We start from the raw sequence: 27,229 nt of genomic DNA on the forward strand, positions 1-27,229 counted from the left end.
AGGTATCCTTCAGACCGCATATTATTTCCATTGTTACTACCTTTCGGCTTCCTATGTTATTCCTTAACACCACGCTAATAGAGCTCCTGCTTGCCAGAAGAGCGCTGCCTGGAAGGAAGCAGTACCGCAGCGTCCGTGTGAGCTGCGGGGCTCCCTCACGGGCCCCCCCAACTCGCAGTTCCCCGGCCGGGAGGACTCCCTCGGCTCCAGGGCCGCGGGGCGGGACCGCTGCGGCCGCGCCTGCGCGCGCGCTCCCGCCGCGGCGGATGAGCGGATCAAGCGGCGACCGGGTGGCGCCGCGCGGGCGGGGCCGGAGCGGCGGCAGCGGCCGGAGCAGGGACGGGGCAGGAGCGGCGGCAGGAGGAGGAGCGGTTGGTGCCGCGCGGGGCAGGCGGAGCCGGCGGCGGGGAGGGGTCCCGGCCACCGCCCACCCCGCACCGGACAGCTGCCGCTCCGCGCCTCCCGCCGGACGCGGCTGCGGGCAGAGGTGAGAGCAGCGGCGGGTCTGGGGCAGCGGACGGGAGTCAGGGTGGGGGTGTGTCACGATGCCACCCAGGTCCCTGCCGGCGCTGCGCTGCCGGCGGTGGCAGGAGGAGGTGGTGTGTGTGTTGCCGCCCCGCCGCCGCTGGGCGGGAGGGGGCTCTGGGAGCCCCTCGGAGTCTCCGGCAGTGCTGGGCCCGCGGTGGGTGTTGCCGGACGCTCGGCGGTGGCCGGACCGGGTCCCGCAGTGGAGGCTGAGCGGGGCGCGACAGGTCGGGTCGGTATCGGACCCCAGCGCTCCCGGTGAGGCGGGACACCTCGGCCGGGGGCTGCAGGGCCGCCTCGCCATCCCCGGCTGTTCTGATTGCCGCGATCACACTCCGGGACACCCCGGGGTCCGCCAGCCACGGGTGGAAACCGCCTGCGGAATGCAGTTAAAATTTAGCTCCTTTGACTGTCGGCAGCCTCCTTCCCCTCCCACTGGGAAAACAGTCTTCTAACGTAGCAATGCCGCGGGGAATGAAACCTAGATCCGTGTTACTGTCCCTGGTCCCTTGCTGCTGCCAGCCGCGCTTGTGACTCTATTAGCAGGCCTTCTAAATGGCTCACTTCCGAAAGAGCGCGTTCCCCTCCTGTCTGAGAGCGTTTGTGCTTAACGTACTCGGTGATCGTTCAGATGAGCTTCAGACGTTTTCTTGAAATAGTAGTCTTCATAAATTGTGTGTTACAGCAACGCGCTTCATAGAATTCCTTCTATGAAAGGAGGAAAGCCATCAATTCAGTGTGTTACTGAAGTTGTTTCTAACGAGTTTCATTGCTGCTGCTGTCCAAACAGTTCTTGGGACCGAGGACAGGAAACCTTTTAAGAACGGCTGGTTTTCATCTGTCAATTTTCATAATTTTAATTGTTTCAATTTAATAATAGAAAACATAAATCTGTTTGATCCATTAAGTTTTAATGTATTTGTGGCCCTGCTGATGCTTGTTAATTATCAACCTCATGTTTGAAGCGTTAAAGAGACAGGAGTTGATACTGAGTTGTTAGTCTGCAGTGAATGGACAGTAGCAGAAGTATATATGGAGTCGTGCTTCCCACTCGTCTTTGTCAGGTCTGTTCGTCAGCAAGTGAGAATTAAGAGTTGATACAGTTCTGGTTTTAAACGACATAAAAAAGAAGAGAAGAACAAAATTGCATTTGTTGGCTATCAAGTAGCTGTAGAAGGGACTGGTGAAATTTTCTGTGTGCTATTTTGTTTTAGAGTTCCCTGAAAGCTTTTGAGGTCATTTGTTGTTTTAGCCATGTACTAGTTTTTAATCAAAACTCCTGAACTTTGAAGTAATTTGTTTTGTGATTATACAACTTTCCAAAACTTGGCCTTAGAGCCCTCCTTTCTGGATGCTAGTTTAATACATCTGCTTCAGGATTGAAACTAGTTGGGAAAAGAGAGATGTGTGATTGTGGTCACTTGTCGGCTCTTTGGTTCCTTTTTTTTTTATCGTTGTAGAGTTGTGAAGAGCATAGTCGTTTAGCTTGGAAAAGACTCTAAAAATCGTGTTGTAAGTAAACTGAATTTGTCGAGGCTGATACAGCTTAGACCTAGCAATGAATAGATCTTTTTTTCTACTTTAATCATGGGTGAGGGAAAGAGCTCCTTTTAAACATGCTGCTCTGTCAAATTAGTTAAAAACTGACTTTTCAGTAAAGGGCCATCCAGCTCATATTTCTGCTGCACGTGTAAACTTCCAGGGTACTTCAAACTCTGTTCTATAAATGCTTGTGAAAGTTTGTTAACTCTTAAAACGTAAGGAGGAATTTTCTAATTTGCAGGAAAAAATGCTGGACTTGTATACTTTTTGCAGGGAACTGAATTGGGACAGAAAGTCAGGCTTCTCCCGTTCTTTTAATAGTGTTAGCTGTATAATCTCAGGGTTTTGCTCAAAAGGGAAATAAAATGCAGGAATTATTGGAAAGTAATTTTGGGAGAAAGGAAGTTTATTGAAGACTGCTCATTTTTAGATAGCCTTTTCTTAAATTCTGTTGAAGTGATCAAAAAGGGTCTGAGGTGATGCAGCACTTACCCATTTTCTTTTGTGTGCTGTTATGCTTTCAAAGAAATGGTTGTGCAATTACCTAGTACAAGAAAATGCATACTTTGTATTCTGTGAAGCTGTGCCCCAGCCTCCTCTCCATCCAGTAAATCTTTGCGTGCAGCACTCAGCCAAGTTTTAATTAACTGTGTCAAGTCAGTTATTAGGCTTTCATCTCTTCACTGATTACTGTTTTACCACCTGCCCCCCCCCCCCCCCCAATTTCCCACAAATTCTGTTTCCTGAAGCATGCAGGGGAGTTTTCTAAGGGTTTTTGCTCACTTCTCCCTCCTAGTGCTGTGAAATTCCTCTTGCTTTAGGCTGTCAGATAACTTATCTGTTAGTTTCTTGGTCTTCTGTTTCAGAATAGAAAATAAATTTTTTGGAGAAACTACTTGATGTCATATACTTAAAACTTCCCAATGGGTCAAGCAATGGGGTTTGCTTTAGTTTTGTTTCTTTTTAATGAACATGTATCAAGCTGTGCATTAGTCAAATTTATGATTAAACACAATTTTTACTGTTCGACAAAATGGAGAATTGTAAAGGAAGACAGAAAAAGACCTTGTGAAGAAATAGTGATAGCTGTAGAAAACAGCATAGTCTTACTACCTACAAGTGTGGGTTTTGCTTCAGTCTGCAGTGTGATAGAAGTAGTATAAACACAGCAGTTGATGATCCTGTTCCCCAAACTGTTATGTGGACATCTTGGTTGGGTAAATTGTGGTTCATAATACAGTATGCTGTTAATGAAGATCTTGCTTCTTCAGCAGATATACTGTTGGAGAGGAGAGGAGCAGTAATAGAAAGCTTTTTGAGGCAGGTATTTGTGCAGTTGCTGTTTTTACAGGAAGTGAAGTAGCGTAGTTCTTCGCCTAGGCTATTTCAGTGAATTGGTGAGGAAGTAAAAAAAAGCACTTCTAAATGTCAAGTGATTTGTTAGATTTTTTCCTGAGTGAACTGTTTTTACTGTTTTTTCCCCTCCATATTCTTACGTTGTCATAATGATGTTGAATTAATTAATCTTTCCTGGCTTTTTAGGCAATATTTAGAATTAACTTTTATTATAATAGGTAGTTGGTGCTAATATAATTCAGAAATATATATCCTTTAAGATAGAAGAGGTGATAGGCAGTCTTGGTTGTTTGGTTTGGTTTAAAAAAAAAACAAAGAAAAAAACAATCCAACAAAAACCCCCATAACAACAAAAAATGGTTTTTTTTCCAAAGGCTTTGACTCATTTTAGAGGACTGTTTCTGGATTTTGCTTGAGTGATTTCTTTTGCTGTTCTCTTGTTTTGGGTTGATAACCTCTCTGTTTAGCTTCAGCCTGTCAATAGTTTCCTGCCTTCCGTCTGCTACCTACAGCTTTCCCGCTTATACAGAGTGGAGAGTCATGCTTTGAGTTTAAAGCTGGAGTAATGTAAAGGGTTTGTAAAGCTCTTGCTTCTGTTGAGAACGTATGAACAAATATTGAGACAGGTGTGACTTTTGCAAGTTTTCTAGATCTTAGAAGGTTTAATTGTAACCAGAAAGTATAAAAAATAAGTCACTGACTTTGAACAATAAATACTTCATGGTATTGATAATTAGTAGAGGAGATATATTGTTGCTGCCTCATGGACTAATTGGAACCCCGGACTTGAAGAATCTACATAGTTTCAGGGATGTTTTTATAAATTAACTTCTGATTGAGGAGATGGTTTCTCTGCCTAAGAAACCCCATCAGTTTAGACACAGTTGAAGCAGCTTTATGTAGCTTTATCTTAAAACATACACTTTTTCAGCTTGTGGGAACAGCAAGTTGCATGCTTTTCTTGTGGTTTTTCTCATTTTTGTAATTTCATACTGTAGTAAAGAGACTTGGTGGATCTTGATGTTTCGAGGACTGACACTGACTTTTAAACAAAGGCCTATGTGCAGTGTTGAATCCTCTAAATGGATCAAGTGAAGTTTGGGAAACAGTGCTCATAATAGGCCACTGATTAGTAGCAGATATGTTAGAAGTGTTTTATTCAGAGTAACTGGTTATGAATTGTACACAGTTGAAATCCGGTGCAGTATTTTGCTATATTTGTTATAAAACAATGTTTTATTCCATCTGTACTCTACAAGAAGAAAATCTGTTGCAGATGTAACATATACAGTAGCATAAGAAGCCTCTTCTGAACAGCTAAAACTGCTTGACAGATGGTAAGAGGCATTTGGAAGTGAGATTTTAATTTTGAGGAAATAGCTTGGACTTCTGGTGTTAGGAGAGGAATAAATAAACCTCATTTTCTTCACACTCTTAACTGTGGATATGAGGTTTTATATCTGCATGTTCCCTCAGTACAGGATACAGCACTGATCATCCATCCACTAAAAATACTACATCAGTCTGGAAATTCTTAAAGGTTAACAGTGACTTTGACACAGTAGTGGAATGTGTGTATATGATCTTACTCTTTTTTTCATTCAAGCATTCATTCGTCCATTTGAAAGTGTTCTCATTGCATCGAAGCTTGAGCTAGTTCATGTGCTGTCTGTATGTTCATACATTTTCCAGTGCATTAATCCTGTCACCCAGTGTTTGTGTTGTAGTACTGCAGAAGCTGTTAATATGACTATTCAGTTGAGATAAGGAAAACCAGCATGTTTCTTTCCAGAGTTATCTTTTGCATACCTGCAAACAGAAGCCATGGTATTTTGAAGATTATTTCAAAAGACCAGTGAGTTGCTTTTGAAAGGGATTGAACCTGGACATGCAGCTGTAATACAGGTCAATTAAACATTTGAAAAAATATTTTTATTAAATTTAGTGTTCTTGCACAGCTTATGGAAGCATGCATGTTGTAGGACACTTCTTTTAATTGACAGTTCTAGTTATTTAAGGAAGTACGCATCAGAAAATACGTGGGTTTTTTTAGAATTCACATGTTTAACTGGTAGTAAGAAGGTGGTCTACTAAACCAGGTTGGGTACTTGACTGTGGCTTGGGCATTATTTATCTATTCCTAAGATAAAGCATTTCCAAGATTTAATAAATTAAAGGACACTTTTCATTTCTCCTTCCACCCTAATATAATGAATTATACCTGTAAATGATTTCCTTGACTCTTCAAGTAGCATAAGTATCATTCCAAACCTGGCTTTGTCTCACGTGCAGTAGGTTTTTTCTAAATACCTCATGTGGCCACATCTCAGTGATTGCATATTTTTCCTCAAAAATATTCTTTAGATTTTATATTTCTTACAGATGATTTGGAGAGTTAAGGCAAACAATTTATTACTTAGAACTGGATGGTGATACTTAAAAAGAGTGTTATACTGTTGATACAAGATTTGTGTGGTAAATTATAGATTCAGTTGGTTTCTAGTTCATGAATTATAAAAGATTCCTGGATTTATTCTAAAGGCGAAATGCAACATATTGAGATTGATGAAATACTTTTGGCCAGGTACACAGCAAGTTCCTTTGCTTGAAATTTTGTGGATTTTTTCTTCCTATTTACTTCAAAGACATGTAGTAGAAAGGATGCTTTTATGGGCAAAATGAATACTTTTTCTTGGTAACATGGGTGATGTTTGCTTAAATATTACATTGACCTAATTTTTTAGTTAATATATTCATATTTTATGGTCTTGCAGTCCTTGCAGGTTTTAAAAAGAAGTGTGATGATGCCGTAAATCTGTGATTAGATACTCCTTAAATGGCACTGAATTAAGAAACTTGAAACCTTAGCTTCCCTTGTCTAACTGAAGTGTAACAGGAAAGATCACTTGGTATGAGGATACGTGGTAACAGATATAAGCCGTTTTAAGTACCAAATAGCATATTTTTCTCTTTATTCTTGCACATTTAGTTCTGATGTAAATAGCTGCTTATGGGCCACTCTTTTTTCTTTAGAAGCAGGCCATAGCATGGTTTGTTTCTGCAGGGGATGTAAATACTGTGAAGTGTATGACTGGAGCTAGGGAAAAATAATGTTCACAGCCATATAAAGCTTTCAAAATAAATCTCCACAAATTTGTCACCCCCTGCTCAAGCTGTTCCTCCCAGACTCATCTCAGAGATGGCTGCCTGAGGGACCTGCTGCGCCGTGCTCCTTTGTGCATGGGGATGGGTGGTGGAGAGGAGCAGCGTAGGAGTTCTGTTCTTTGTGCAGTGGAATGCCAGTGCTGCTAGGAGGAGAAGGAGGAGGCAGTTTATTTGCAGTGGAGATTTTGGTGCAACTTGTGAACCTTTATGCTCCATAAACCAAATACTGTTCTTTAACACAGAAGGGATAGCTAGGATATTGTTTAGACATTAAACCAGTGAGCCTGAATAAACTGCAGTTTGTTGTTTTGCAACTGTGGGAGTCGCATCCAGCAGCACCATACTGTACCAGGAGAGCGGGTTTACCATTGTTCCTCACTGGGAACTAGTCTGAGAGGGACTGAAACATACTAGAGTTTGTCTGAAACTCTAAATACAGAACAGCCCAAACCCAAATATTTAGCGTTGCTGTAGAAGATCACCAATCTCCTTCCTTGCACGACTTTACCTTTGTCTCATAAGAGCTCTATTTTAAGGCTTTTGATATAAGCAGGCCTCTCATGATATTTTTTTCAGTATTTTTTCCAGTGGAAAGCAATCACAAGAACAAGTTTATTTGTGTCACTGAGCCAGTTTAGATGTCTATGTAGAGTAGTGCAATTGACTACATAATGCATGGATAATGTTTTAGTTGAAACAAATGTGTCATACCTTAATGCATATAATGCAGTCTGTGCTACTTGGGTTTGACTCTTGAGAGTGAACCACTTAGCTTTTTCTTCTCCCTTATCCCAACCCTCACATGTGTAGTATGAAAATGAGGCACCTCACCTGCTTGATGGATTCATTTATTTGTTCTTTCTTAGGCAGTTTACCGTTGGTGTATCTACTTCATGGACAGGCACAGACAGTCTTTGTGCTTCCTGTGAACACGGCAGTAGTGCAGACTCCTTGCCAGTGTTGCCACCTACACTATGGCTGCTGAACACGAAGCTGCATTTGTATGTGTGCTTACCTGAACACAGAGTAACTCCAGAGAGTTACAACTAGGAGCTAAACTAAATGTAAACGCTAGGAGTGGTGCTGGGTGGAGGCGGTCTGATCACCTGGGGAAGCCTTGTTTCAGGCCTTCGTCATTTCCAGGTGAAGAGAACCTGTGAAGTCAACCAAGTGCTTTATAAAGTGGACCTCTTTTCCCCAAGTAGGTGGATGTATAATTTAATTATGTTTGGTAGAAATCACATACTCTTATACACTGGCAACGCTAATGCCAGTGTTGCCCTGTTTTTCCATATGTCATGGAAGCTGCTGCACTGCACTTTTTGAGGGACTATTGGACACTCAAGTCTACTGGATTTTTTTTCAAAAAGGACCGAGTAACTTTAAAAAAAGGATATATACTTTAAGTACTTGAAACATGCTGATTTTATTAATGCGTAGTCCATGTATAAATATGGAATAAAGTATCTGAAGACATCCGGTTGCTAACTAAGGGAAGTGCTAACTTCTTGTAGTATACTAGTCCTAGAAATATAGGAGTGATCCAGAGTTGAAATATTAACATGATAAAAATGACAAGACTTGGAAATGGCACAACTATTGCTCCTTTTAGCAAACAATCCTTGAGTAATTATGAATATGTGTAATTCAAGTCCAGAGGAAATAGCTTTGTCTGGAAGCTGAAGCAGAGTTAAATAAATAAAAAAAAGCTTAAAAATTATTTGTAGAAGACTTTAAATAATAGCTAGTGTTATTGGGAGGAAAAAATGCAAGGGAAAAGTTCTGTAGACTTGTGCCAGAAATAGGCAGTAAGTTGGGGTCAATTACTTATTATCTTTCTGGACAATTTGGCACATGGATGTACTATGCACCAGCTAAACTTTGTTAATACTCTGCACTGTAAAACTGGGGCAAATGCAGTGAAAATTTGGCTTTGACTAATCTTAGTGGATTTATTATATGTACTATACAGTCACCATACATTTATTCTGAGTATAGTATACCAGACAATGTAATTTTAGAAAACACGTTTAATTTTGCTAGTATGAGCTGTACAGTTGAATAACTGATTATGCTGCAGCAGAAGTTAGTGCTATGTTATTCTTAATGCTGTCTTTCCCCTTTGGGAGGCAAAGAGAGAAGTCTGTGCATCAGAAGTCATTTAGGTCTTGTGCTGGGGAGCCAAAATACAAGGTTTACAAGAGGAAATTTCAGCAACAATAATAATAGTGTTTAGATTTGCATATTTTCCAGCTCTTCAGATGCTTGACCATTAGTAATCCTCTGAATGAGTTATCTGCTCCTCTGCTCATTCCATTTCTTATGGGGAGACCTTACAGTCCTCTGTGGTTCTCTGTGGTATTGTCTTGTGGTTTTTGTCCCTAATCATACTCTTTTCCAATTAAGGCAATGTCATGAAAATTATGGTAACATGGAGGAGAGGGGCAGGAGGATTGAGGAAGTCTTAAAATTCTTATCTGAAGTAACAGATAGGGTTAACTTAGTGTGACTGAACATCTGGCCACGCTTCTTGTAGCTGATGTCTAACATACTGAGGGTGGATGTAAGGTGCACATCACTAATGGAGGAGTATCTTTTGTGAGTGAAGAGGATTTCCATCACTTTCCTAGTGTAATGGCATCTGCTGTGCTAATGTTGAGGTGGCCTTTTTGCTTCTTTTCCATCCATTTTTTCTGTGTAAGTAGAATAGTGAGGGCCACCTTCTTGTTAGTTTTATTGAAGAAAAAGCATTTAGGATTACTGCTTTCTGTTGCGAGATATGACCTGTCTACTTTGTCCTGCAATTCCAGCTACATTACCTGTTCCAGTTTTGGTGGATACTTCCATCTTTCCCCTGACTTGGTCTCCTACAAAAATCACCATCAGAGTGCTGCAGGGAATTTTCTTTCTCATTTCTTGTAACTGTAGGCACCATCTGACTAACTGTGGCTTGTATTCTCTCCAGATAGCTCAGACACTGCGGAGGACTACTAGCTGGGGGAGGGGATTGGCTTTTTAGTTGTTCTGTTTGTTTGTTTTTTCTGAAGTGATAGGCCTGCTTGTGTTATTTAGACAGTAGTGTGTGCTGTTGTCTCTATGTGATATACACAGTGCCCATGTAGTATCTGCTTCACTGCAAGGACTTGCTGAACCTGAACATAATTTGTGTGTGTGCATGTATATATTTGCATTGAAAATAAACGTACTAGTAAGACATTGGAAGGAGATGACCTCCTGTGAACTGCTAGTTGGCAATCCTCAGTTCAGGGCTCTCAGCTAGATCTTTAGGCTAACACAACAGTTGGGGTAGCTGTGACCTGGAGTTCTTAATTTATTTTTACTTCATTATTTATATACTAATAAATATTATTTAATAATATAACATGTATATTATGTACTATAAATATAAATATATATGCTATGTATGATAAAATTATACATATAATATAAAATAACTTAATTACTTGCAGTCTTCTTTAGAGAAATGAAGCTATTTGTATGGGTAAGTAAAGCAACTTTTATTAATCTGTATGATGCAAATTGTAGACTTTGAAGGTATATCTTTGCTTCAATTAGTGTATTTTTAAAAAAAAATCCAACTTTAAATTGGGTCTGCACAATACATAAAAAGTTGCAATTCTAACACTAAAGATCTTGCTGGGCTGTCTTTTATGATCTGTTGGAGACTGAAAGATTCATGTAATAGCACATATTTCCTGTACTGAAATTACAATTTTGTAGTGTTTCTTTTGTTAGCAAATGAAAAATCTCATCGGTAATTAAAACGTACTCCTAGTGATTGTAGAGAGAAGCCAATAAACTAATGTTTGAATCTTGTTTTGTACGCAGAACTAAGGACCCCGCACTGACCTACCTGTAAAGATTTACTGCTTGCTGTTTTTACAAACAGTACCTTGATTGTGTCTTGCAAATAGGATTGTAGTTATACTTAACTGTCACTAAACTGTGCTGTCAGGACAAACCTTAATGCAAACAGCTACATTAAAATACGTGGGATAGAAAATCATAAGGGGAAAGCATGGACTTAAAGCTTGTGATACTTGTAAGCTGAATCACAGAATATTCTGGGTTGGAAGGTACTCACAAGGATCATCAAGTCCAACTCTTAAGTGAATAGCCCATATAGGGATCGAACCCACAACTGTGACATTATTGGCACCATGCTCTAACCCGCTGAGTGGAGACACCTCCTCTTCAGAAATGAGGATTACATCTATTTAAATGGTGCACAAAATTACTGAGTGTAAGGAGAGGTTCTAAGATAAAATTTTGAAATTTTCAACAAGAATGAATGTTCTACCTTGATGAAAAAAGTTCTTCTTTGATTAAAAAAGCAAGTCTGCTAAGGCAAAGAAGCACGTAGCAGAAAGCTTGTACATGCTAATCAAGGTAGAACACAGAATAGAGATCAATGAGCTGCCCTATAAAATGAGAGAAAATGGTGAAAAAGAAACCTGAGAGAGTGTTCAGATGGGTCTGTACCATGTCAGCTACTTTAATTAAATATTAACTATACCCACTTACTGTCAGTGCTTCAAAGAACAGCGCTCAATATTCCTCTCTGTTCATTAACAAGAATATTTTCTTTGAAGCTTAATAATCAGTTTCTTTCAGTGTCATATACTCCATTTGGTTCTCAGCTCGGAGCAGGGAAACATACTTTATTTCTATGCAAGCTAAGAACTGGTGTAAGGAAATGAGGCCTGTGGTGTCAGAGGGCTTGGCTTTTGGTGGTTTGCTTTGTTTTCTTTTTAAATTTGGAGATCTCTGCTCTAGTCACTCTCAGATCACATGTTACAAATTGTATGTACTACCTTGCTGATCAGACACATTCTTGTTCAATTAAAACAATCTTTAATACTTTCCTCATGTTTTTGGCTTATAAACAATATTTGTATTCAGTGAACTTTAAAAATTTGTCCTTGTATATCTCATTGTTGATTTCTACCTTCTTCCTATACAGAGCTTGATTTATGTCAAAAAGATTAAAGATCTGGTAGGTCGTGGTTATTTTTCAAGCGTAACAAATCAGTGACCGCATGTTGTACCATTTTTTGCGTAAAAATATTTATTTTTTGTTACTAATTGACCAGAAAAGAACTTAAATACACATTTTTTACTGTTTATTTTATCAATTATCAAATTATATTTCATCCCTTTTTATGAAATGAAGAAAACTGGTTGTTTTTTGCTTAAGTCACTTTCCTCTCTGATTGACAGGTTGTTTTTGTAAATATAACCCACTTGTGAACAGGACTTGTGTTATCTCTTAATGTAAATAACCTCCATTTTAGCATTTGCCATATAAACAGCATAGATGGAATTGGGGCATGAATAAGAATAAGGTAAAAGTCAACATTGAGCTGTACCGTTTCAGTTGCTGTAGTCTGTGAGTGCTTCCAAGTATCACCTGTAGTCTTTCATTTGAAGAGAGAAGAAATTGTTTACCTTTACAGGCTCTATAGATTAAATATTTGCCAATAGGAATCTCAGACAAATGTATTGCAGATCTTTCTCTGCCTATCTTCCTGCATTATAGTTCTTTGTTCTCTTACATGGATTTATTTCTGAACTCCATTCCTTAATTATTCTGCATTATAATTTGTGGACTCCTCCTTCTTCTTATTACAGCTACAAGAATTCATTATGTCTCTGAAATAGTTATCAGTATGACACTTCTCATGCTGTGAACAGTTAAAAATTATATCTTCCTGTCTTCTTCATCAGAACTTGCAACAATAGCTTATGCATCAGGCTGATGAAGATCCAGCAGAAAAATTAGATGACTGCATGGCTTAGTCTACTTTTCGTAAAAGAGACCAGTAATTCTTCTGTAACACTGTGGTATTGCTGTGTAGTAACAGCAGGCTCAAACCACTTCTCAAACAGCTTCTCAAACCACTGACGTTTTTGGTTTTAATTTTAAACTTCAGGAAGCTAAGGCTTGTTGCATCTTAAAAAAACAGTGTTAAGGGTAAATCGATTGTGTATTGTTCTTAAGAACTACAGACAATGAGTTTTAACTTTTTTGCTTTTAATTCTGTATACAGAATATTGTCTGGCAGTTGACCTTTTGTGAATTTAGTTTGTACAAAAGCATTTGTGCCAGCAGGCATGGTAGAGGAAGAGGAAACTAGAGTGACAGAGACCTAATGTTACTCTCAGTGTACAGCGTCCAGAAATGATAGCTGAAACATGTCTGAGGTATTAAACATAAGTTTGGACTGTGATTCATTATAGGCATTTTCTAGACATTTTTGTGGGTTTTAAAAAATGCTTAAGTTTCCATTGTTAACAAACCATTTCATTTAAACAGTTTGGTGTTTATTTTGTTTTTGTTTTTGTCCTTCACTGGTAGTTTCTTGTAGGTGATTAAAACTTCTTGTTTAGCAGATGTTTCTATCTTAAAAATGCAGACTTAAGAAGCTTGGGTTGTCTTTCTTGCCAGATGAGTAGCATCTTATATGATTCATTTGGTTTTAAGGTGTTGGGGGAAGTGTAGAAGTGAGCGCTTGGCTTGTAGAATGAATTTCTGAATATGGTTTAATGCCTTGATAGGCAGATGATGTTTGAATTTGCACTTCTGTCTGTAAACTCTTGGAGGAGGGAAGGAAGAGAGAAATGCGGTGGGGTTTTGTGATTTTCTTGTTTGTTTTTATTTTGTCAGGGAGTAGCTGGTGTTTCTATGACTTGTAACTTGCTATAGCTGACCTTCTGCAAGCTGCACTCTGTGTTCTGCAGCAGGGCAGCCCAGACAAGGGAAATTGTAGAGTAGGAAAAGTAATTTCTAAACAACTTTGATGTTGGTGAAGACTTGGAAAAAGACCTGAGTAAAGGAAGGTGTGTGCATGTTATTGGGGTTTTAAATTGCAATCTGAAAGCTCTCACTAAGTCCTCACCTCCTTTTCTGGTGTCAGGGGTCCCAAGAGTTGAGTCTTGAAGGAGGAGAGAAGAAATAATGGGGCTTTTCTATTACCACCTCCAGTTGTAGTAGGTACAGTTTTCCAACTTCACTTATAACCTGTCCTCTTCTTTTGACACAATGTTGCTGTTGCCCTCAATATGGAATGAAAGTTCCCTTGAGGTTTGGGGGCCTTAGTCACCACTCTGTTACAGGGTCATGTTTGCTTGAAATTTGTTCTGTGTTTTTAAAAAAATAGATTTATTTTAAAAAATTTATTTCTGTGTTTGTCCTGCTGTAGCCATCTTTTAGGCGATGACTCTATGTCATTAACTGTTTTGGTTATAATTTTCTGACACTTCTAAATGTCTTTTTTGCATCCCAGCAGTATTCCATGCATAATAGTTTTATCTTTAGCCCCACCCGTTTAGCTCTCTTCTTTCCCTTAAGCATATAGTAGCATATTTGTTTCTTCTTTGCTGCTGTCCTATCTGTCTTAGCAATTCAGAAACCTAGTAGCATTCTTCTGTGTTCTTGTTCTTTGCTTTACTTTTTCTGGAGGAAAATACAGGTGTTCGTTGATGTAAGCTCGCATGATGCATGCATATTTTGCAGTTGTGAAATTTTAAATGTCTCTATTTGAATCCTGTGCGTGGCAGTCTTTGCTGCTTAACTTGCAAAGATCGTGCTATTGTAACAGTGTGAGAGAAGCTGCAGTGCAGGTGCTTATGTCAGCGTCTCCTCCCTCCTCAAACAAATTACTGCAAGCATAAGCTGTACAAGCAAATATAGTAACACTCCACTCCTCCCAAAACTGTGTCCAGGGAGGTTGTCATCAGCATAAATTTATTTGCTAGGAGCACTACTTGTAGGAGCCCTACTGCTGATATCAGATCTGGTGGAATGCAGTGGTATCAGTCTGCTCTCCATTACATCCTTGGACTTTGTTTGCAGAGTTAACGAAGATGACATGTTATTTTGTGTCTTGGCTTCTGTTCCTCCTGTCACTGTTTCTGCTATCTCATGCATTTTCTAGTTGCCAGCAAACATTTTGCTGAGTAGCAAAGAAAGTAATTTTGATCTTTAGCAGGCCATCCTTCCTCATAGGGAATGGAAATGAACCTCTTATGAATTCTGATTTGTGAGCATTACAAAGAGAAGCTTGCATGCTCTGTGTCCTGAGAGCTAGTGTTTTTGTACTTCGCTTGAGATGCATAATGAGGCTCGCAGCTAGGAGGAGGCATTTATCTGGGGGAGCATTGAAATTGCTGATGAGGTGGTTCCTAAAGGTACTGACTTGGTAGTGATTGTGCCATTTTTCTACCCATTATGAAATAATGTGAACCCACCATGATGGTGGCATGGGATTTGCATAGTTTGCTCTTGATTCAATTTGCTTCTGATGTGCAGCAGAACCTCTAAGAGTTTTTGCAATGGGATAGAACATACTTTGCTTTTGTCAACTCCAGTTAAAATTTTAGGAAGAAAGGGAATTATGGGTCAAGGCAATGTATACATGGATTCATGTGACTTCTGTTTCCAGGAGCGAGGAGTAGTTTGTTCTTGTGAAGCTCATGATGTGGACAGTCAACTTTAAGACAAAAGTGACTGCTTCTGGGAGGTTCTACATGGAAACCGTGTTGCTGACAGTTTAGTGTGTTCAGCCGTCTTTCACTGTGAAACTGAGATGTTTGCTGTGCAGGCCATTATTTTCTGGAAAGTGCCCCAATTTCAGGTCAGTTGGAAGCTCAGAGGGTCCAGGTGTACCCACCTGCACAAGAACAGCACTTTGTCGTCAGGATTTCAGGGTTACTACAGAAAACCTAATTTCATTTTGATCAGCTGAAATGAAATGTCTTGAATGTGCTCAAATCCCATAGCAGGAACAGTTTATTGTGAATCTCTGTTTTAAGGATGATCTCACCTTAAAAATTTTTGTTTAACTGGCATTATTTATTACTATTTCTTTAGTGAGCTGAGAAAATTGTTTTTCAAATTAATGCATCTTGCATACTTTTTTACCATGTGAGGTATGCTCTGGAAGTGCCTGAACTGAAGATTCTTGCAGCACCCTTACAGCGTATTTCAATAATATTCAACAATATTCTCTGTATTGCGGTCCTTGCCCAGGGTTGAGGCAGGGAGGTCCAGCTTTGTGAAATACTGCCATCTACAGCACTGTCAAGGGTAACTGAACAGCAACCAAAAGAACTCCTTGGAAGTTGTAAGACTTGAAATATGACTTAACTGAACATGGAGATGATTCTGACTTTTAGCCACCTCATAAAGGATCTGTTTTTGAAATGAAGAGCTAGTTCAAGGTTGTTTATATACCCAAACAAATGCTTATTGAGCAGATATATTGTGTATATTTGAAAATAAATTTTAAAAATGGAAAAAAATAATTAACACCACTCTGAACTTCAGTAGTGAATAAAGTTATACTAAGATATAGCATGTATATTACTGGAAACAAAATTCTGATGTTTAAACTGAGTTGTAACTATAAAATGGTGCTCATCAGCTCAGAATCACTAAACAATCAGAAATTGCTTTACCTGCTTTTCCTTCTGTTGGAAAAGTAATGTTTCTACCTAGTGTCTTAACTGGAAAAAAAAAAGCATGACTTTATTTGTTCTGATGCTAAACACTAATAATGATGATTAATATGAAGGCATAGATGCAACAAGAAAGTAGAGAGATACAGATTTTTTTTTTCTGTTGTTATGATGCAACAGCCTCCTGTACCAGAACAGCTTAGAAAAACTTGTATTGTCCTTAAAAGAGCAGAATTTCATACCTGGCTTAAAATCTTCTAGTATAATATGAATTTCAACATCAAATGGAAAATTTTGGAAAACAGGAACGGTAATAATTTACTTTTAAGCAAACCTAGAGAGTGCTTTTGGTGTGCACCTGTGACAGCATTTGTCATGCGGAATAGCACTTTGTTCAGAGTCTGGGTACTCTGAAAGGCTCTTGTAAGTGACTGGGCATATGTTTACTATAGTCTTCTGTTTCCTTTGATACTTAGGAGTGTGACTATAGTCTTCTATTCCCTTCATTATTCAAGGGTGTGGTAATAGAGTAACATAGTGATTGCCCCAGCTGCAACAAAACCAAGGCCTTGAAAAGAAACCTGATCATTAGAGATTCACATGCATCTGAATTTCATGGCAAGTAGGCATGATTTTTTAAGAGGAAATAACTATCATCTAGGAAAGATGATTTTTTTTTTCTGTTAAACCTTCAATTTTGCCTTCATAAACTGTACGTGTTTTGGGATCGTTGTGAAGAATTGAAGAATTTTTCAGTTCTTCTTAAAAAGTGATTTATTTATGAATTATGATTTTTACTAAACAGCTAACAGATCCTCGAAGGTGTCTAAGGAGACAATTGTGCTGTGCTTTGTTTTTTGATTGAATGCAGTATGATATTCTTCAGTCTCAGAGTAGATAGACTGCTTAGCATTTTAATTGGTTTTCAAGATGAATTCAGCTTTAATGTTCAAGGCCAAAGACAGGGTTATGAAGGTTAATTATACTTACCAACATTTGGGAACAGTCAATTCTCTTTGTATGTGAAGTGTTGGCATAGTGCTTTTCTCCTGGGGCGGAAATTGCTTATTACTTCATCATGTATCTGGATTGCTTGTGTGCATATTGTTGTTAGGTGGTTTCGATAGGTAAGCCTCTCAGTTATTTTACAGTTTGGGCTTTGAAATATCCAACTGGCTTTTCACTTTAAATCTGGATTTTATCAAGTTAATAGCACTCCTGGAGTTACCTTAATTTTATATTCAGTGTCTGTTGCAGACAACTTGAATATGAAAAAGCTGAAATTATGAATATCACAGACTTTCTAGAAGCCATCACGGAAGTGTAAAACATGCCATTGTATTAAGAACTACTGGCTTACAGTATTTATTCTCGGGTTGTGATCATCAGGAGGCGGACAACTCATCCTTCTCTGAATTCTGTTGAGGGCTACAAAAGGAAGGAACAAAATCCTTTCTTATGGGAAAGATTATGTATGCCTGTGTTTTTGAGGTGTTTTGAGGTGTTTTTGAGATCAGAGGTTCTGCATGCTTGCTGATGTCATTGAAATCAATATTACATGTGCTTTTTGACAATTTTGAGAAAAAAAACAAACCCACAAACTTTTACTCTCCTACATGTTCATTATAAGATTTCTTCGATAAATCAGAGTTTTTAGAAGTTAAAGACTGTAGTCGTAACTGCAGTGTACCTGCTGAAGTTGACTGGTTTGTATCTGTGACAGCTGGTTTTGGATATTCAGTCTGGGCACTCAGTTAACAGTGAGCTGAAAATGCAGGACCACAAGGCTTCTCCCATCGCCCCTTTTAGCATTGCACATGGTTGGAAGCATGTAGTGCTGGTTACTCTTACAGCTGCTCCTGCAGGAAGTCTAAAGGGGTACATGCAGTTTTCCTCCTGACATACCAGTGCAATGTGTGAAAGTGAGCGTCAGAGATGGGATGTGCCCCAGGAACAGACTCTTACTCTATGAGTAAGTTGGACATGCGTTTTTGTTCAGTTACAGCTTTTGAGCTATTGCTGCCTGGCTCCATATACAGTGTGAAGTACAGAAATTAGCGTTTCATTCTTTTCCTACATGCCAGACTTGAAAGCAGCTTATGCATGTATTTCCAAGGGAATAAAATGTGTAACATTATACACAGAGGTGTAGTTAACTGCTGTGGCAGAGATACAGGGTATTGAATTGCTTTATGCTAATATTATCTTGGTAATTTAGCTCGTGTTATCTTGGTATTGTGTGTAATTTTAAATATGAAAGTAAATTATAAAATGTTATTAACTGATAACTCTTGTCAGTTTGGGTGACAGTACTGGAATGAGGTAATGCTGTGAAAGGGAGGGATGTCGTTTTTTTCTTTTGAAAGATAAATACATTCTTTCTTGGAATTATTCTTACTTATTATAAAAATAGCAACAGAATTTGTTTGAGCTCACAAGCGTTGCATCCTTCCTTCCAAGCACTTGTGCCTGTCTTCTGTCTAACCCTGCATTCCTGAACTCTGCGATGTCTCTCACAACCTGCACCGTGCTGTTCTGACTCCCTTAACTAAATGAGCACTGGGAGGCTGGATAGAGGATGGTGGAGAAGCAGGATTCAAAACTTCCTATCACAAAATGCTATGGTATTGCACAGCTGAGAGGATTGTATTCACTTTAAATCAGGTGTTCAAGCTATCTGATGGCCCTCTTAAACCATTTTATGGGAAAGAGAATTCCCACTACTTGAGTAGACTGGGTGGAAGGGCAGGAGGAGGTGCCTTGTCCATTAAATATTTGTTTAGCCTTGAACACAATAATTCTTTGTCCAGGATGCTATTTTTGTTTCTCTCTTTGTTTTCTTCTCTGAAGCATTTCAAAGAACTTTCAAGGAAGTGTCAAGACTTTATTTTCCTGTACATGCTTACAACCACTCCCTGGTTGTCAGGGAACAGAACCCTTTATCCCAACCATGACATGTACTAAATTCATGCAGGCAGAGAAGAAAGTATCTCCTTTATTGGTCCCTGAAGCAAAATGTTAAATGTACCCTGATGATATGTGTTTCTTGCTGTGAAGAATCTTGGTGTCTCCTCCCAATACTGGGAGCAAAAAGCATTCTGCTCTTCAGAAATGGGATAGCTTTGGGAACAAAATGTCTAACTCCTGTGCTTGAGGGCTGGCTTTGATGTGTGAAAGGCTTACCTTCTATTTTCAGCTCTGGCAAAAATTATTTTTTTATAAGTTCCTTGTTTGTTTGTTGCAAAGAGTGTGAGCAGTTGCCTGACTTGCATTAGGCAGTGATAGTGACCTGATTTCTGAGGGCTGTGAATTACAGGTCCGTTGTCACTTGATAATGCTTGTAATTCTTCCATAGCTGCTGGTTGTGGCAGGCTAGGTGCTTCTCCTCGCCCAAAGAAATGTCATGGAGGAGCATGTAATTTGTAGAAATAGGTGGGTAAACAAGGGGTTTAGTGCTAGGTCACTTGCCAAGTCTGCAATGCAACAATATTTTACAGTTCCAGTGGATCAAGCTATGTCATTTTAATGTTATTGGTATCCTGGTTAACTAAAAGCTATGTAAGATTCTTGCAGCAGTTCCAAAGCCAAGTTGATCAGCAGTTACTCAGTAGCTTCAGAAGACAAGCTTGGATGTTTGGTGCTAAAAGCACTAGTCCTTGTTAAGGCTGTACAAAGTCCATTTGTAATATTTTTTTCCTGTCTTTAGAAAACCCCCACAAAACAAAAACAATGCAAAAACCCCATAAAAAAAAAAAAACTTCCCCAAATAAAAAACCAACCCCGCCAAAAAACCTATGAAAGATTCTGAATTGCGAGCGTGTAGAATAGCACTGACACCTGAAAAGCAAAGTTATGTTCATCAGCTTATTTTAATTCAGTATTAGAGTGAAAAAAAAATAAACTTGGCATCAACAATGGAAATCTAAATTAGACTTTCTAAATCTTTTTAATAAACCATGATGTGTAAGCCAGATAATATCACTGCCTGTTTGAACCTGCTGCTACTTTAAGTTAGGATTTTTAGAGTTTTTCCTATTGCAGTAGGCTACTCTGACCTTTTGTTCCTAAATTTTCATACAGATATCGTCTATCTTCAAATTGTGGAAACTACCTTCTAGCACTAGCCAAAAGAAATCCAAATGAAGGCCATCTCTTTTGTCATCAAACTCTATTTTAATATCAAGAAGAGGCACTGCTGCCAAGATACGGAAATTAAATTGTACATGAGAATAAACATTAGGTTCCTGTTAGAAATATCCAAATTTAATCCTGTAGAAAGTCCATTTCTTAAAAACCTCTCAAACATAATATAACTGTGTTGCAGCTAAGCACAGCTCAACTCAGACATATTTGTCTGTGTTGAGTCTTCTTTCACACTTTTAATCTTAGAACTTCCGTTGATTTTTCTATTTTATGTATTTCAGTTTAGAGCAGAAATTAGGATTGTTACTCTCTTACCTGAGCTCCTGTGAAATGTATTCATGATGCTCATTAGCAGGACCCAGAGAGGTAATATCAGTTCTTATTTCGCTGAAACAGCCATTGGGGTACAGAAAAGTGATTCTGTACTGGTATGTGTTTGGGAGCTCTGGATGAATAAAGATCATCTATTTTATTCACTCCACATTAATGCTATTCTTCAACAGTACTTGCTGGTGAAAAAAATTATTACTACTTCCAGCGGTGCTTGCTACCTTTGAAAGCAATCGTTTATATATACTCTCAGAACAGCTTTCTGCAACTTTATTCCTTATACAGTTGATTGTATTTTTGACCTGCAAGTAAGGCCTAAAATATTTCTATATCTATCATCTCATTGTAAGATGTTTAGATACATCATTTGATGTATTAGACTTTTAATACCTTCTTGAGGTTTTTTCAGCACAATGGATGAATTGTTGTTCATATTCTTTAAATGTTTTTTATAGTCTTGAAAGAGTATTTTTTTTTCTTTCTTTTTAATGCTTTGACTCTCTGTTTGACAGTAATGTCTGCCAAGGTGAAGTGTTTCTTTTAGGAAAAGCAAGGTTAGATTTTGTTTTGGAATGTTCCACGCAGAGGAAATCCAGATCTATCTCCTGTCTCAGGATGGCAACTGATTCCACTCCGGCATCAGAAACGGAAGGATTTGTTCTGCCACCTATCCAACTTGACTGGGGAAACATATCTGCTGACTTTTTCATTTCAGAAAAACCTTAAAAAACAACATTGCTTTTCCTTTTGCCTTGGCTCGATTCCCTTCATATCCTGCAGGTGTTGGGCGAGTGTGTAGTTGTAAGCACAGTCTGTGCTTACAGAGGCTGTTACGGCTGTAATGGAGGTGAGTTAAAAGATGACCCTCAGCTGTTCTTTACTGCTGCTGTGCCAGACCTGTAGGAGTCCTATGACCTAGCTCAGTTTAGATTATGTGCATTCTGTGAGTGTCTGTTTAAAATAATTTGCAATAGGGGGGTTTCTGTGACAGAAGAGGGTTAGGGAGCACCTGCACAGACAGTTCAAAAAGGCAGAAGCCACAGTGGGAAAAGAGGTGGTAAGGACCAGGTGTGGGGGACTAGTAATCTCCTAATCCCTTTCAGTTGTCTCTAGAAGAATGTGTCACACTGCATCTTCATACAGCTGCCAAAATGAGAGAGAAAAAATGACAGGGTGCCATCTGGCCTCTCATCACAGTGCAGAACAACCTTTTTCTTTTTTTCTTTTTTTTAATACTCTGGGCTATTATGAGAGGCATCTTGGTTTCTAATGCAAAGTTCTAGATGAACATGAATTAACTAGATATCTGAGGAGATGCAGGTGTGTGTGAAAGACTATTAGTATTACCTTCACAGATGTGAAAGAAAACTGCTAATGCTGTTAGAAGAAAGGCAGGATTCCTTGACTTTAAAGTACTAAATTTAACATGTTGCTTTCTTAAACCTTTTTTAGATTTTGTTGTTGTGCAGGAAAAATGCAAGGCCCAAATAGCAAATGTACCCTTAAGTTGCAGGGCAGAGTTCTGAAAGGAATATGGTTTAGAATGTGTCTAAGGAATATGGTTTGCAATGTGTCTAACCATTACTTTGAGTGCATCCTTTTTTCTTCAAAACCAAAACTGTCATTGGCCAATTTAACCTTGTTTAAGGTTCTGTGTAGCATCCACATAGTTATTTTACTGGTTGGTACTGCAGTAAAATAATGTAAAAAATAAAATGTATGTAAAAATAAAATGCTAGATTTGGTGTTGTAAGGTTAGATTAAATCTTCTTTGCCTAATTCACAATGAAGCAAAAAAAAAAAATCTTCTGGATATTTTATGAAGCTTCATAGGATCTCTCTGATTCTAGCTTAATTGAACAAAACCAATGATTTATTGCCTCTCTTATTCTTATACTCAAAAGTTAGATTGAGCCCTAGGTAAAAATGTCTTGTGGAGGCAAACTGTGTAATGCTTCCAAGTAACTAGACACCTATAAGTGAAGAAATAGACATTTTTACTATTAAGACTAACAACTCATTTGAATTATGGGAACAGTCTTGCAGAATATATATCTTGAAGAGTGGGACAGGTTGGAGAGCTTTGAAGTGTATTTCAATGGCCAAAGGACTCCTGAACCCTTGGGCTTTAGCTTTTAGAGAGGATGATGGATTTTATTACCTGATGGTTATTCTTACCATCTCTTCTGTACTCTATTTTTATCAGGACAAGTTTGTGTCTGGTAGTAATCTATTAAAGTTTGTCTCTAAGGTAGTAATTATTAAAGTTGCAGTGGATATTCAGAACTTTGCTACACTTTCCTTGGTGTTCATTGCCATCTAACTCTTTCAAAAGATGGCAAGTGGAAGCACAGTCCAGATACCTCAGCCAACTTATTTCTAGAGATGTTTTCAAGTCTTTTTCTTAAGCTTCAACTTTCCTGTTTTTTGGTGTTTTGGTATTTGATATTTTTTTCCCCTTCTGAAAACAGCACTACAGAAACAGAGGAAATAGTGTTCTTTGCATGTGGACTGTTTGGGAAATGAAGAGGCAGGTGATGAAACGTGGGGTGGAAGGAAGTGTTATGTACAAGGTAGATTTGGTGGCTGATAGCATTAAGTGATCACAGTATACCTGGGGGACTTGAGGCAGTTGTTCAGTTCTGCTGTGCTTATACTCGTAGCAGACTTTTGAGCATTCAAACATTCCAGTTCAGAGTTAATGTAACTGTCATTTGTCATCTATGACTTCTCCTATATAATTACTGATTTTTGTCAAGCTCTTCTGTTTGGACTGACTTAACAGTAGAAGGAACCTAGAGATTTACTCAACTCTCGAATTTCTCTTCTAGAATTGCACAATGCAACATCTTCCTAGTTCTTCCAAGTTCTTATTAGTGTAAGATGCTTAGCTTGAGAGCTAAGGAAAAATCGTGATTTCTTTGTTTACCAGATATTTTGCTGAATCGTTTTATCCTGTTGCCCCTCCTCCATGTTTACCAGTAACTGAGCTTCAGTTCCTGCTTTCTCGGAACTAATCACAACAAACACAGAGTACTTGGCATGCAGTAGCACTGTATCATGTGCAAGAAATTGGCCTGATCTGTAGCTTGTTAATGAAGTGTACTTGGTGTGTGGACTCGTTGGCTAAGAGGGATGGATGATCTGTGGCCTTACACTACAACTAGGAGGCTGCAGTTCCTCTGGTCCACTGGATTCAACGACAGCATGAGTTACACTTAGATTGAGAGCCTCAGTTTGATCACCCTAGTTAGATTTAGAAAGTAGATTTCCTTTAATCTCTTAAAACTGATCCTATACCTGCTAGCTCTTAATTTCTATTAAACTTGCTCCTTTTTATTTGTTTGTTTCAGCACTTAGATACCTTTCTTAAGAGTGTTAGCTTAAACTTCCTTATGGACCTTACAGAACTGAATGCACTGATAACCACACCTCAGAACTGCTTACCTAGGGTTCACCTGGTTATCCTGATGAGTGGTTGAACACGAGTCATCAACATGTCCTTGCCACAAAGAAGGGGAATGATGTTCTTGGATGCATTAGACAAAGCATTTCCAGCAGGTCAAGAATAGTGATCCTTCCTCTCTACTTAGCACTGGTGAGTCCACATCTGGAGTGTTGGCTCCAGTTCAGGGCAACCCAGTACAAGAGAGACATGGACATATTGAAGAGAGTCCAATGAAGGGCCATGAAGATGATCAAAGGCCTAGATCATCTCTTTTATGAGAAAAGGCTGAAAGAGCTGGGACTGTTTAGTCTGGAGAAGAGAAGGCTCAGGGGGATCTCATCGATATGTATAAATAGCTGAAGGGAGGGTATAAAGGTGACAGAGCCAGGTTCTTTCCAGTGGTGCCCAGTGATGGGACAAGAGGCAATGGGCACAAACAGAAACACAGGAGGTTTTGTCCCAACATCAGGAAACATTTTTTGACTATGAGGGTGACCAAACCAAGAACCTGGGTGCATTTTTATCCTTCTTGACATCAATGTGAACAACTAGTTTTCTGTTTTCCTAGCATGCCTTGCCTGTCCTTGTTGCCACGTTGATCTTTGAAATCAGTGTATTATTATGCCTGTGTCATCTTAAAAAAAATTGCAGTATATTCTTATCTGATACACATCTCAGGCAATTTAAGTGCTTTTAGTTATTTTAGGCTTTAAGTAAAGAAGTCAGGCATCCAGCAGAACTTAGGTCAGTTTGGAGGTCAGAGCCCTGGAGAACACTTCCCCTTTGGAAAGGCCGGATCAGCATGCAGTAGCCATTTCACCATGCAACTTGGTGTTGCCCGGTGGCAGATCACAGGTGAGGCTGTACCTTGCCCATGAGATGTGATGCTGGAGTGCAAGAGGGTACTCTGATACTATAACAGATCACAAAACAGTATCGCAGTGCAAATGCCATATCTAATGACCGTAGGTGATAGTACTTAGGGAGAAAGCAAAACCCGTTTCAGCCATGAGATCAGGCAAAGACTCTTGATGAAACTCTCCAGATTTAGTGAAGTGTTTGAACTGAAGCTAAGCTGTGGGAGAAGGGGAAGAAGAGTCTTTTTGTGGTTTGAATTATGATTTAATGTTAGAAAAGTACTTCCAATAGGATATTACTGCCACAGTGTCAGCACTAAATTCTCTAATGTGCCTGGAACAAGTATCATGTTTGGTGAGGAGCTTTTTTTATAGTGGCAGAAAAAGGGGGTTGTATTTCCTACTAATGCCTTTATTCAGTTAAACAAACATTTCCCACAGTAAAAGTTCATGTAATCTGGTTAACTTAGGGAATTTGTAAGTCAATGCAGAGTACTGCCAAATCCACTTCACTGATCTCTAAAAGACTGAACAAAGGCTTGCTGCCACAGTCTTCCCTCATGGCCAAGGCACCCAACTTGTGCTACTTTTGCTCTGTGATCTGTGTAACTGTATCTTAGAAAATATCATGTAACGTTATAGTACTGAGACATACATTTAATGGCTTCTGATACTTTTTTTTAAATTGGTGGGAGTTGTCTTCTTACCTCTTCCCACAGGACATTTAAGCATCCCTGTGTGTAGATAGTTAAAAAAGATCCTGTCCATGCAGAGTAGTAGCTTTCATTGATGCATGCTTTCCTTTCCTTATATGGGAGACCCAAGGAGGATTTTCCTATTTTCAAGGTGGAACTAACTGAAACCCAAATAGTTAAAAAAACTACAAATGGCCGAAGCAATCTGTTAAAATCATAGAACCATAGAATGGTTTGGGTTGGAAGGAACCTTAAAGACCATGTAGCTCCAACCTCCTTGCCAGGGATACCTCCCACCAGACCAGATTGCTCAAAGCCCCGTCCAACCTGGCCTTGAATACTTCCAGGAATGGGGCATACACAACTTCTCTGGGCAACCTGTTCCAGTGTTTCACCACCCTCACAGTAAAGAATTTCTTACTAATATCAAATCTAAACCTACCCTGCTTCAGTTTAAAGTCATTCCCTTTTGTCCTATCACTACATGCCCTTGTAAAAAATCCCTCTTCAGCTCCCTTGTAGCCCTGTTTTAGGTACTGGAAGGTGCTGTGAGGTCTTCCTGGAGCCTTCTCTTCTCTAGGCTGAACAGCACCAACTCTCCTAGCCTGTCATCATAGGAGAGGTGCTTCAGCCCTTCTGATCTTCTTGGCCTTCTTCTGGACTTGCTCCAGCAGGTCCACATCCTTAATATCTTGGAAACCCCAGAGGTGGATGCAATATTCCAGTTGGGGTCTTGTGAGAGCAAAGTAGACCTCCTGATGAGTGACCTGACAGAGTCACCTGCTGGCCATGCTTCTTTTGATGCTGCCCAGGATGTGGTTGGCTTTCTGGGCTGCAAGTGTTCATTGCTGGGTCATGTCCAGTTTTTCATCCACCAGTATCCCAAATTTGTTTTTCTCAGGACTGTTCTCAACCCATTCTCCACCCAGCCTGTATTTGTGCTTGGGATTGCCTCAACTCAGGTGCAGGACCTTGTACTTGGCATTGTTGAACTTCCTAAGGTTCTCACAGACCCACTCTCAAGTGTGTCAAGGTCCCTCTGGATGGCATCCTTCCCCTCCAGTGTGTCAGCTGCACCACACACTTTGGTATCATCATCAAAAATAAGTTAAGATGGAATACAGATGTTAACAGAACAGGTTATGGATCATGTGATAAGAGGGATGCATTTCCCTTCTGCATTAAAGATATGTTTCTGACCTGTTCAACCTTCTTCACAGTTGGAGAGAAATAGCTTCTTTTGTGGCATGATTTGTCTGATAGGTACAGCTGCGTTAAAATAAGCAATACCTTTGTAAGAACTGGATTGTATCCATTGTCTATAAAAGAAAAATGGATGACTAGCTGGATGCCATCATATAGTTATTTTCAAATAATTTCAGCTTGTGTGTGTGTCTTCCTGAACACTTAAGTTTTTAAGAATTATGATTGTGAAGGAACATTTGTTAATTAAAACCTCAAACCAACCAAACTGCAAACACTTGGGAATGTGGAGAGAGCAGCAAAGGCATGTCATAAATGTCCCCCAAAAGCTACAAAAAAACCCAAAAACAAACCAAAAACCCCAAACAATTATACATCGGTTGTATCTTCAAATCTAATGGTTGGGTTAGCCGAAGTAAAATAGAGCTTGTTCACTTGTGGAAGCACCCCTCACAGTAACCTGGCTGCATTTACAAATAAATTCT

At 39.2% G+C, this 27,229-nt stretch overlaps 1 protein-coding gene across 3 annotated transcripts in view; it reads left to right on the plus strand.

Moving 5' to 3' along the window:
- Window positions 1–363: 363 nt before the first annotated feature.
- Window positions 364–27,229, plus strand: part of OSBPL8 (oxysterol binding protein like 8) — an 88,048-nt gene continuing 61,182 nt past the window's right edge. For 2 of the 3 annotated variants that reach the window (XM_027747738.2, XM_027747739.2), the window contains exon 1: window positions 364–487. The gene's annotated coding sequence lies outside the window, so the exon portion shown is untranslated. Of the gene's footprint in view, window positions 488–7,701; window positions 7,790–27,229 lie in introns of those variants that run through there. The other variant, XM_039386685.1, reaches the window with a different exon arrangement.

The sequence above is a fragment of the Pipra filicauda genome, unplaced genomic scaffold (assembly GCF_003945595.2).
Source record: "Pipra filicauda isolate LSUMZ 115617 unplaced genomic scaffold, ASM394559v2 scaffold4_size7858003_pilon, whole genome shotgun sequence".
Classification (NCBI taxonomy): domain Eukaryota; kingdom Metazoa; phylum Chordata; class Aves; order Passeriformes; family Pipridae; genus Pipra; species Pipra filicauda.